Raw genomic sequence first — 9,380 nt, 5'->3', positions numbered from 1 at the left:
ATCAAATGTCCCCTGAAGGGTGACACATACATAATTAGTATCACTGCCTGAAAATGTGGCACCTTATACATGAAAATAAAATTTAAACCCCAGTATTTCATAGTTAAGCCTAATACAACTGACAAAGACAGCTGGAGTTATAGTTCAGTGATAGAGCATTGTCTAGCATTTGTGAGTCCATGAGTTCCTTCTCCATCCTAAAACAACAGCAGAAAGTTATCAGGCACGGTGGCACAGGTCTGTAATCCCAGCACTCTGAGAACCTGAGGCAGGAGGATTTGAGCTCAGCCTGGACAACAAGGTAATGAGAACCCATCTCAAAATAATAATGAAAAAGTTTACAAGGGTCGGGGATACAGCTCAGCTGAAGGCCCTGGGTGCAATCCTTCCCCAAAGAGCTGATGTTTGGTCTGTGGGAGAGTGTGCGGGGAAATAGGCAGCTCACCTGTTGTTGGTGAGAGTGGGAGCTGGTACAGAGTCTATGTGGGAGATGTGAATGATTATCATGAAGCTTAAGGCCTGGAAGTTTAGGGTTCACCTGGGAAATTTACCCCTGGAAACCGCCCTGCAACTCAGCCTAACAGTGATGGTCCAGGAATAAGCCTGGGTGTCCAGAGCACGTACACCGTGTAAGGGAGGAGAAAGAGGGTTTTATGGTGGAATCTTTAGCTCCACAGCAGTTGTGGGGATGTTAATTTTCATTGGTTTTACCCAGGTTAAGGCACTTCCTTCCTTCTTGAGTGGGACAGCCCCCTAGGCCAATCATTCAAAATCTTGAAGGGAACCACATGCAGGGCAAACCAGTGGGAGATGCCCTCTGAGTTGATGCACAGGAGAACTTCTGGCACTTTCTTCCACTTACAGGTTTCACATGTTAGACCGGTGTCGCAAGGAAGACTCCAAGGGCCTCGCTCTCATGTAAAAACAAAGGGGTTTTTATTATTCCGTGTACACGGGGTCCTCCAAACAGGTGGAAACAGAGAACCCTGAGTTGGGGCAGGGCTGGTGTTTTTAAGGGGGAAAAACTGCAATGTAAGCATTTATTACAGAAGCCAATCATTATAGTTAGTGCGGAGTGGTGGGCATCTTATCTATCTGCTATTGGTCAATTCATAAGGGGTGACCAGCAGGTCAGAGTTAATTAACTGTCTTTGTTCTGCACAACTTGTCTTTAAGACACCTGGTTTCTGTAGACTTGAGTCTGACATATTTTACAACCCTGATTAGCATAATGGCAGGCTCTATCTCTTGAGTTCCCTGGCACAGCACATCCCCAGCATATCACAGCCACAGAGGTTGTTTTTATTTTTGCAGGGCTGAGTTAGGACTGAGTCACGAGGCCCAGTGCTGTTTCTAGCTGAGAAACAGCATCTTGTTTTTAACCTTTAAATTTCTGGTTCTACACACATATATGTGAAGATATTTGTAGCCACATTGTATAGAAAAACCTGAATTAGAGATCCATTTAATGTCATGAGATGTCCTGCCTGCTGTGCAGATATTGACTAAAACACAGTGGTTTCACATAGATGGACATGGAGTGATTTCCAAAACTTGTCAACTGATGAAAAGCAAAGTAAAGACAAGATACACTAGGCAGGTTTTGCCGAACTCTTTTTTCAGTATCTAATTGCCAACACTCTGGCAGGCTGAGGCAGGAGGACAGACAGTCTAAGCGCAACCTGGGCAACATTGGCTTAGTGAGAGCTTGTCTCAAAATAACAAACAAGGCTGAAGACACAGCTCAGAATAAACATCCCAGATACCTTTCTTTCTAACATCACCCTTTCTTGACTGGTTTGGTTTTGCACGTTACCACCAGAGGGGGCCGCTGCCATTCTTCATGTACCTTTTACAATATTGAGGAAGCTTATTAAGCAAAGTGTATATCTGGAATTCGTGTTCATTCAGCATGGCAGTACTCATGCTCAACTTAAAAACCTCCGTGAGCAGGTGCCTCTGTACCCTTTCATCGGTGGACCCCCTCTCCCTGCTGGGTGGTATCCTGTACTCCAGCCCCCTTACCCATCCCCTTCCTCTGCAGGACAGATCAGTCCAGTCTCTTCCCCTGTGAACTCTCACTCTCCAAGAGGGCATCCAGTATCGTGATATACAAGCCACACCTTCCCACATGCTTCCAGACGGGAACTGCGTGGGGTGGGGTGTCCCAGGAGCTGTCCAGAAGCTGGAAGGAAGGTCCTTTGCCCTTTGGGGGGGGAGGGGCAGAGGGAAAAAAAGAGTTAAAATACAATAAAATAATACCCGTTCAGCTCAAAGTATTCTGACAAATGTAATCACTACCACAATCAAGCTAAGGAACAGTTTTATTGTTCCACAAGGTAAGGCCTCTCCCCTCCTGATGCTCAACTCCAAGCAAAGGCTCTGTCCCTTCTCTGGCCTCAGATTAGATCTGCCTGCTCCAGACTTCAAATGCCTAAATATGAAATATGTATTCCTTTGTATTGGGCATCTTTATTCCAGCATAAGGTCGGTGAGATTCATCCATGTTGATTGTTAATCCTTTTCCCCCTGTAAAAATCATTCCATTGTATGGGTAGGCTACAATTTGTTTATACATTTAGGTACTACTTTTAATTTGTTTTTATTAGCAAAAAGAGAGATGTAAGGAAACATTTTTACATCTTAGAAGAGGGCCTTCCTAAGAAATGCACTTTTCTGAATCTTTGATCTTGTACTTCCGGCCTCAAAAATTGTAAGAAAATAAATTTCTGTTTTGATTTGATCTATGGTACTTTGTCAAGGTTGTCCCAGCAAATTATGTACCCATAGAGAAATCTGTAAGTACAGATAATTATTAACTATCTGTTACACATTAGCATATTAAGAGACTAACCTAGACTGAGTATGCATCTCATGACTTTATAGCCACACTTTTTTATAGTGCAACTTTTCAATGTACCAAAAATGAATATATCAGGGCTGGGGATTTAGCTCAGCAGCATAAGTGCCTGCCTTGCAAGCATGCAGTTGTGAGTTCGATCCCTGGTACTGATAAAAAAAGAGAGAGAGAGAGAGAAACCCAAAAATGAATACATCATTAACACACAAAAACATATTTTACCTCCCCATACCAAAAAATAGGGTGCTAACAATTTAAAATTTATACAAGTTTAAAGTTATGCTCCATTACTCCATCTTTCCTAGAAGTGATCTAAGTATTTAATGACCATTCACTAATCAAATTAATGTAATCTAACTCTAAGGCTAAAGTTTTAACTAAATGACTTTGAAAGCTATCTTCAAATTGATGCATTACAAGACACAATTATTCTTGAACCAAAGTTTATCACTGTAGTAATTCATTTGTTTAAACACAAACGTACTTTAATAATCTATTTATTTATTTGTCCTAAGGATGTAATCTAGGTCCCTGGGTACAATAAACAAGTGCTCTACCACTGGGCTATATCCCCAGCATTTCATCTTCATTTAGGTAAACAGATGTTATGCTATCTCATTTGTCGGTAAAGTTTAGGAAGAACGTACACAAACTAAAATAAATGCTTGTGTGATACTTAACACTGGTGACTCTTATTAAGTCCACAATATTAAGCTAGTCTGACTTATCAAATATTTAGTCAAAGTATGTGAGCTTTAATTTTTAAAAAAATTTTTGAATCATTTGAAAAAAGTATCTCTGAAAATGTTAGAAGTTTGACTTTTTTTTTTTTTTTTTATTGGTAACGGGGATTGAACTCACAACCACCTGCTTGCAAGGCAGGTGCTTATGCTGCTGAGCTAAATCCCCAGCCCCAGAAATTTGACTTCTTTAATCTCTAGCTTTAGGAATATTTAATTTATCTAAGCATTTATTTTTCCCTAAGCCAGTCAGAATTGAAGACTTTTACAAGATTTGTTATCTAATTCGGTAACATTTTAGAGGCAGGAAAATCCAACATATACACATGTAGATATATAAACATAAAAGAAGACACAAATAAAACATATAACTTCGATTTTTAAAATTTCTATTTAATGAAATGTAAAAGAGCCAGCTCTCATTGTTTCCCCACTTCTATATTCTTACTAAGATTGTGCTCCCAGCAGTAGTAAATTGCTCAAGATAAAGATTAGGTAACTCCACCTTCACGAAGGAATCTTCATGGAAGAGGCCCTAGAATTTCTTTTCTCTGATGCATAATCTTACTGAGACTGTGGATTGAACTTTGGCAAAGGGCTGAGGGAGGAGCAAGCGACCTCTGTGTGTCTCCAGAGCACCTGAGTGGATAAAATATCCAGCCTGCTTCCAACTACTTTTTTCAGTTGGTGGGGTTCCTAAACCCCTCAAAATCCAGGGTTGGTGGACAATGTATTATTTTAAGGCCAGAAAAGTCACGGGCTGCCTCTGTAGCTTTGATTCCCACAGGGGCCCAATGGTCCCCAATACTGTTCTTTCACCAGTGAGGTGGGGGTGGATGGAGAGGAGGTGATTGGAACTGCGAACGGGGTGAGCAGGGATCAACCCCTTAGTGACCTCAAGTTGAGAGGCTACACGGATCAGGTAAGGCCCGGCAGGGTAGACCAAGCATGGAGGAGGCAGGGTGAAGCGGGCCAGATGGGAGCATTCAAGGCGGATGAGGAAGGTAGAGGTGGTAAAGAGAAAGAGAACGGAAATGGAGGGAGAGATCCTTATGAACCAGTTCGGGGGATCCCAAGTCTCCAAGAGGACTTCTTAGAAAAGGCCATTCATAAACTTCTGCCATTTCTTTGTGTATTTGTTTAATTTTTTTTTTTTTTTTTTAATGAAGCAGAGTGTCTTTGTCACCGAGGCTATCCTTGAAGTCATGGACCTCCTACCTTAGACTCCTGAGGACTTGGGGTAGCTGCACTCAGCTACTTTCTACCACGTTTGAAGCTATCGAACTAAATTAGGACAAGGGCACGAAGGTGCCTGTAAGACTACCCCTACACAATCCAAAAGGACAAAAATACTGGAGAACTGTGAGAAAGTACCATTTCATTAATTCCTTTGCAAAATCCCTTGGGAGCTAAGTAAAAAACAAAAAAATCAAAGCACCACAATAAGGACAAATTCACAGGAGGCCAAAGAAAGCATCTATCTCTTCGCCTGAAGGAGCAGGTTAAGTCCTTACTATGCTTCAACAGATGTCTGGAGCACTGGTCCAAAAACTGCGGCCTAAGGATGCTCCAGATGCTGCCCGCAGAACTTTCTCCTCAGTGGGGCTGAGTGCCGTCCCTGGGCAGCTTTGGCAGTGGCAGAGGGAGGATCCCATCTTGAGTTACATTAGAGTGCATAAAAACCACCCAATCGGCCCACACTCAGGTAAGGAGACCCTTTTCTCAGAAGGATTCCTGGCATAAAGGAAGGGAGTGTGCTCTTGCAGGGAAAAGGCTTTAACTATATGACTCTTTGGGGAGGAGGAGGGTGGGGAAGGTAAATAATGTTATAAGGAGTGAGTACCAGGGAGTGGGATGGAAAGGTGGACAAAAGATAAGGAGAGGCGTTCCTGTGGTCAGCTGGAAAAGGAGGGGATCTTGATACTCCTTTAGGTTACCAGTGGGTCAAAAGCCAAAGGCCAAATTTGGAGAGGGAGACAAAGCTGACCAAAGGTTGGTCCAAGAAAGCACTTTGAACAGAGGGGTCAGTGGGGACCAAGGGCTCAGGTCACCATTTAGGAGCAGAGAACGAAATGCAGGAAGGTCTGTAGGTTTATGACCTTGTCACCCATAATCGAAGAAGTTAGTTATCTGCAGGTCTTATCTAAGTTGCTTCAGGAAATGTGGTTCTACATTAGTGCTACGTAGTTACCCAGAAAATGAAACGGACAAGGGAGCTCTTTAATCTACACTGTTTTCCAGATAACAAAGGTAGGGTCAAGTTCAACATTGCCCCTTATTTGAGTGTGCTCATAACCACAGTCCTGCTACGATTACAAAATGTTAAAGGTAAGGTAAATGTGTCACTGCGACAACTCTCTATCAGGCGTCCCCTACATTACTATGGAGACAGTCGAGTTCTTACGCATGAGTTTGCTTTCCGTGCCGGTTATTACCATTGGTCTCACCGCTTATCTTTCCATTCTGTACCTTGATACCTGGGGTTGGGACTCAGCAAACCACATTTCCTGTAAGGTTTTGGCAACAGAGAGGCGCTGGAGGAGAGCAGCAGGCTGGAGGCGGAGCAGGGACTACTCCAGCCTGCTGCTTCACCCTTGCTGTGGCTTCCTGTCACGTTTCCCAGCGGTGTTGTTTCTGGCTGTGGCAGCTGGTTCCAGTTTCTAGGGTTTAACCAACCCTCAATTTTTACTTTCAGAAACAATGGCACCAGCCAAGGACCCCTCTCTCCTCAGGGTCTGTGTCTCCCCAAGAGGCTGTCACCTAGCTCTGAGGCTCCCCAGGACGTCCTTCCCCCAGATGAGTGGCAGCTGCCTCTCTGGTTGCCTTTCCAGTCTTCCATTACCATTTCAGCAGTTCCTTAAATTCTTTGTAAAAATGATCACTGTGATGTCTGTTTCCTCATGGGACTCTGACTTACGGAACCCTACACCACCCAGACAGCTCTTCTAAGCCACTCGGGTAGAATTATGCTGTTATATTATTGCCATACTTCAAAAAAAGATTGCTTTGATGGCATGCAGGTGGTAGCCAGCAGACAGGACATATTGTAAAAGCGAATCTATAACTCCATGGCTTGGATTTGCAATGATTTTTCATACCAAAATAACAGACATTTGAGTTAGCTAGGTCCATTCGTGCTCAAATGTAAATGAAGTATAATATGATATAAACTGCTAAGAACCACAATTAGCACTGCTTTCTCCGCATTCATGTAGAGTTCTAGCTATTATACCAATAATAATTTTAACTGCCTTTTCTGAGAGTAAAATGTGTGTTGTTAGCAGAATGGAGCAGAGCGGTAGAACATTTGCCTAGCATGTGTGAGGCCCTGGCATTGCCCCCCACCCCAGTGACACTGACAGCAGTGTGGCAGATTGAATGCTGGTCAACTTAAACACCTGCTCAGCTGAATCAGCATGGTGCTGAGTGTAGATGACTCACCTGAGGACACTTGCCAGCATAAAAAGGAGAAGTAGAGAAGAAGACTAACACTGTGTGTTTCCTAAGCCATGTTGTTGTTTGGAGCTGCTGTTCTTTTGGAGCTGTTGATTCTCCTAGAGGAGTTTGTCATGCTGGCTTCCCTGATATGAGCTCGGCTGTTATCAGAGGAACTTGGCACCTTGATGCTGAGAATGGCTGCGGTTCACTTTGGGGGAGCTCTAGTCTTTACTCTGAGCATCACTTCCTGGCTCTGGAGGGGGAAGATATGTTCTGTTCAATCTCCAGGAAAAGCTTGTTACACTGGCTTCCTGATATGAACTCAGCTGTTTTCATTGTCAGAGGAGCTCGGTACCTCATTGTCACTGAGGATGGCTGTGATGTTTTTTGGAGGAGCCCTGGTCCTTATTTTGAGTGTCGCTTCTTGGCTCCAGTGCAGAGCCCTCAGTCTGCAGGCACAGATCCTTCATCCCACTGGCATAGCTTTTCTACCTCCATCGCTGACCTTTAGGCCTTCCCAGCACAGATTAGTGAAACAGACTTGCATGAGTTATTGCTGAGGGCTCTGAGCCACCAGCTGGACCGGGGGGGGGGGGCACTGTCATGGGCTGTAGGGTTTCACATAGACTCATGCAAGACATTGCTGTGGGATCCAGGCCATTGGTTGAATTGTCTAGGTCTTTCGTGTGTAGACAGATTTTCTGCACTTCTTGTATTTAACCCTTGGGTGACCATTATAATACTGTAAATTACGTGTCCTCTATGTAATCATTTTCCTTGCAAACCCCTGACTACAACAAGCAGCAATAGTCCTTATAAACATTTTATAAATTGATCTGAAACACACTCAAAATACGTTTGATGGAAGCCCAGGAAGAAAAAGCTAGCCAAGTAAAAACGGAGGAAATACTGTTTATTCTTGTAAAACATGATAGGCTTTTCCTAAGATTTATCAACTTAATTTCCCAAGGCATTGTTAGAATTTCACAGCATACTTGCTTTTGCCTCGTTTTACTCAGGGAATGTAAAAATGTTTTCTCCTTTGGTGAATACATTCATGTAGCTAATGCCTAGATGAAAACAAATGCTTTTACTTTCTACACTGGACCAAAATGCAAATTCATCGTATTTTGCAGAAGGTATTTCCAGTTCATACGTTTCCATGATAAAAATACAAACCACAGATCAAAAAGTGCTTACCCACTACCCTTGTTCTAGAACTTGCACATGACACATTATGAGAAAATCCCTACACAGAATGAAGACAAGATGTTCTAATATAGCCACTAACAGGAACCTCTCTGCTGTCGTCCCTGCTGGTGGCCTGGGTGGCGCTGCTTTTCCCAGTTCTGGCATGCGGTGAAACGCTCTGGTTCACAGAAAGTACCCATGGGGTTCACGGAGAGCAGCCTGGTACAACTAGTCTGTAAGTCCGGTAGGGGGCACTGCTGGCCTCCGCCTAGGCGGCCTCGTGTGAGGTCTTAGCAGGCATCACCCGGACATCGGATCTCTTTAGGTCTAAAGTTCCGGAGCACCGGCCCCAGGGACTCCGCCTTCTTCAGGGTTGTCCCTGGCGACGCCCCCACCCCTTGCTGGGACGGTGGACAGCAAGCAGAGCATCCCCTTTACGGTGAAACCGGAGTCACACGCTGTCAGCCTCCCCTAACGGGACACTGGTTAGGCATGACCCTGTGCAGAAGCGTCCTTGGCTTCCCCAATGCATGAAGAATTGTGCACTGACATGCAGGTGGATTGTAAATGACACGAAGATGGATTCAGCCCTGTCCTACTTTTGAGGAGCCAGAAATCCAGTGGGAGACGCAGACACAGTATCCCTCTTTCTGCAAGGAACGCAGTCTTAACTTTTGTGATTAGGCAAAGCCCAGTGCTGTAAGGATGGGAGAGGTCCTGAGGCACTGTGGGTTCTTCGTCATTTAGTGGCTCTTACTTTTTATGTGTGAAATAGAAATATGAATGTGATGCGGGCTTTTTTGTTGTTGATTTTTTTTGTTGTTGTTGTTCTTCCTGAGCTGGGTTTTAAGGCCTGGGACTGACACACGCTAAAGCTGTGCTGCTCCGCCACGCTGTGAGCACCCACCCGGGAACTTCTAAACCCTAAGTCTAGTAAAGGTTCCTTTGGAACGCAGCACAGGCGACACGGTTACGGCCAAACTGCACGTGCTACACAGACAATGCTGGAAGCCGGGTGCAGTGGGACACTCGCAATCTGCCTGATTCAAGAGCCCAAGGCTGTCAAGTGCAAGTTCAAGATTAGCTGTGTGACAAATTTAAGGAGACACTGCCCAAGAGAGAAAAAAAGAAAAAAAGGTCTGATGGCATTG

At 44.1% G+C, this 9,380-nt stretch overlaps 1 long non-coding RNA gene across 1 annotated transcript; it reads right to left on the bottom strand.

Moving 5' to 3' along the window:
- Nucleotides 1-919: 919 nt before the first annotated feature.
- Nucleotides 920-7,262, bottom strand: LOC134471344 (uncharacterized). The gene is made up of 2 exons (XR_010040756.1): nt 7,042-7,262; nt 920-2,206 (listed from the first exon to the last, which is right to left on the bottom strand). It is a non-coding gene; the product is annotated as an uncharacterized LOC134471344 (long non-coding RNA).
- Nucleotides 7,263-9,380: the final 2,118 nt, after the last annotated feature.

The sequence above is a fragment of the Cavia porcellus genome, unplaced genomic scaffold (genome assembly GCF_034190915.1).
Source record: "Cavia porcellus strain 051 isolate PalLab524CR breed Dunkin Hartley unplaced genomic scaffold, mCavPor4.1 scaffold_1, whole genome shotgun sequence".
In the NCBI taxonomy this organism is placed as follows: domain Eukaryota; kingdom Metazoa; phylum Chordata; class Mammalia; order Rodentia; family Caviidae; genus Cavia; species Cavia porcellus.
This window is presented reverse-complemented; position numbering and strand designations above follow the sequence as displayed.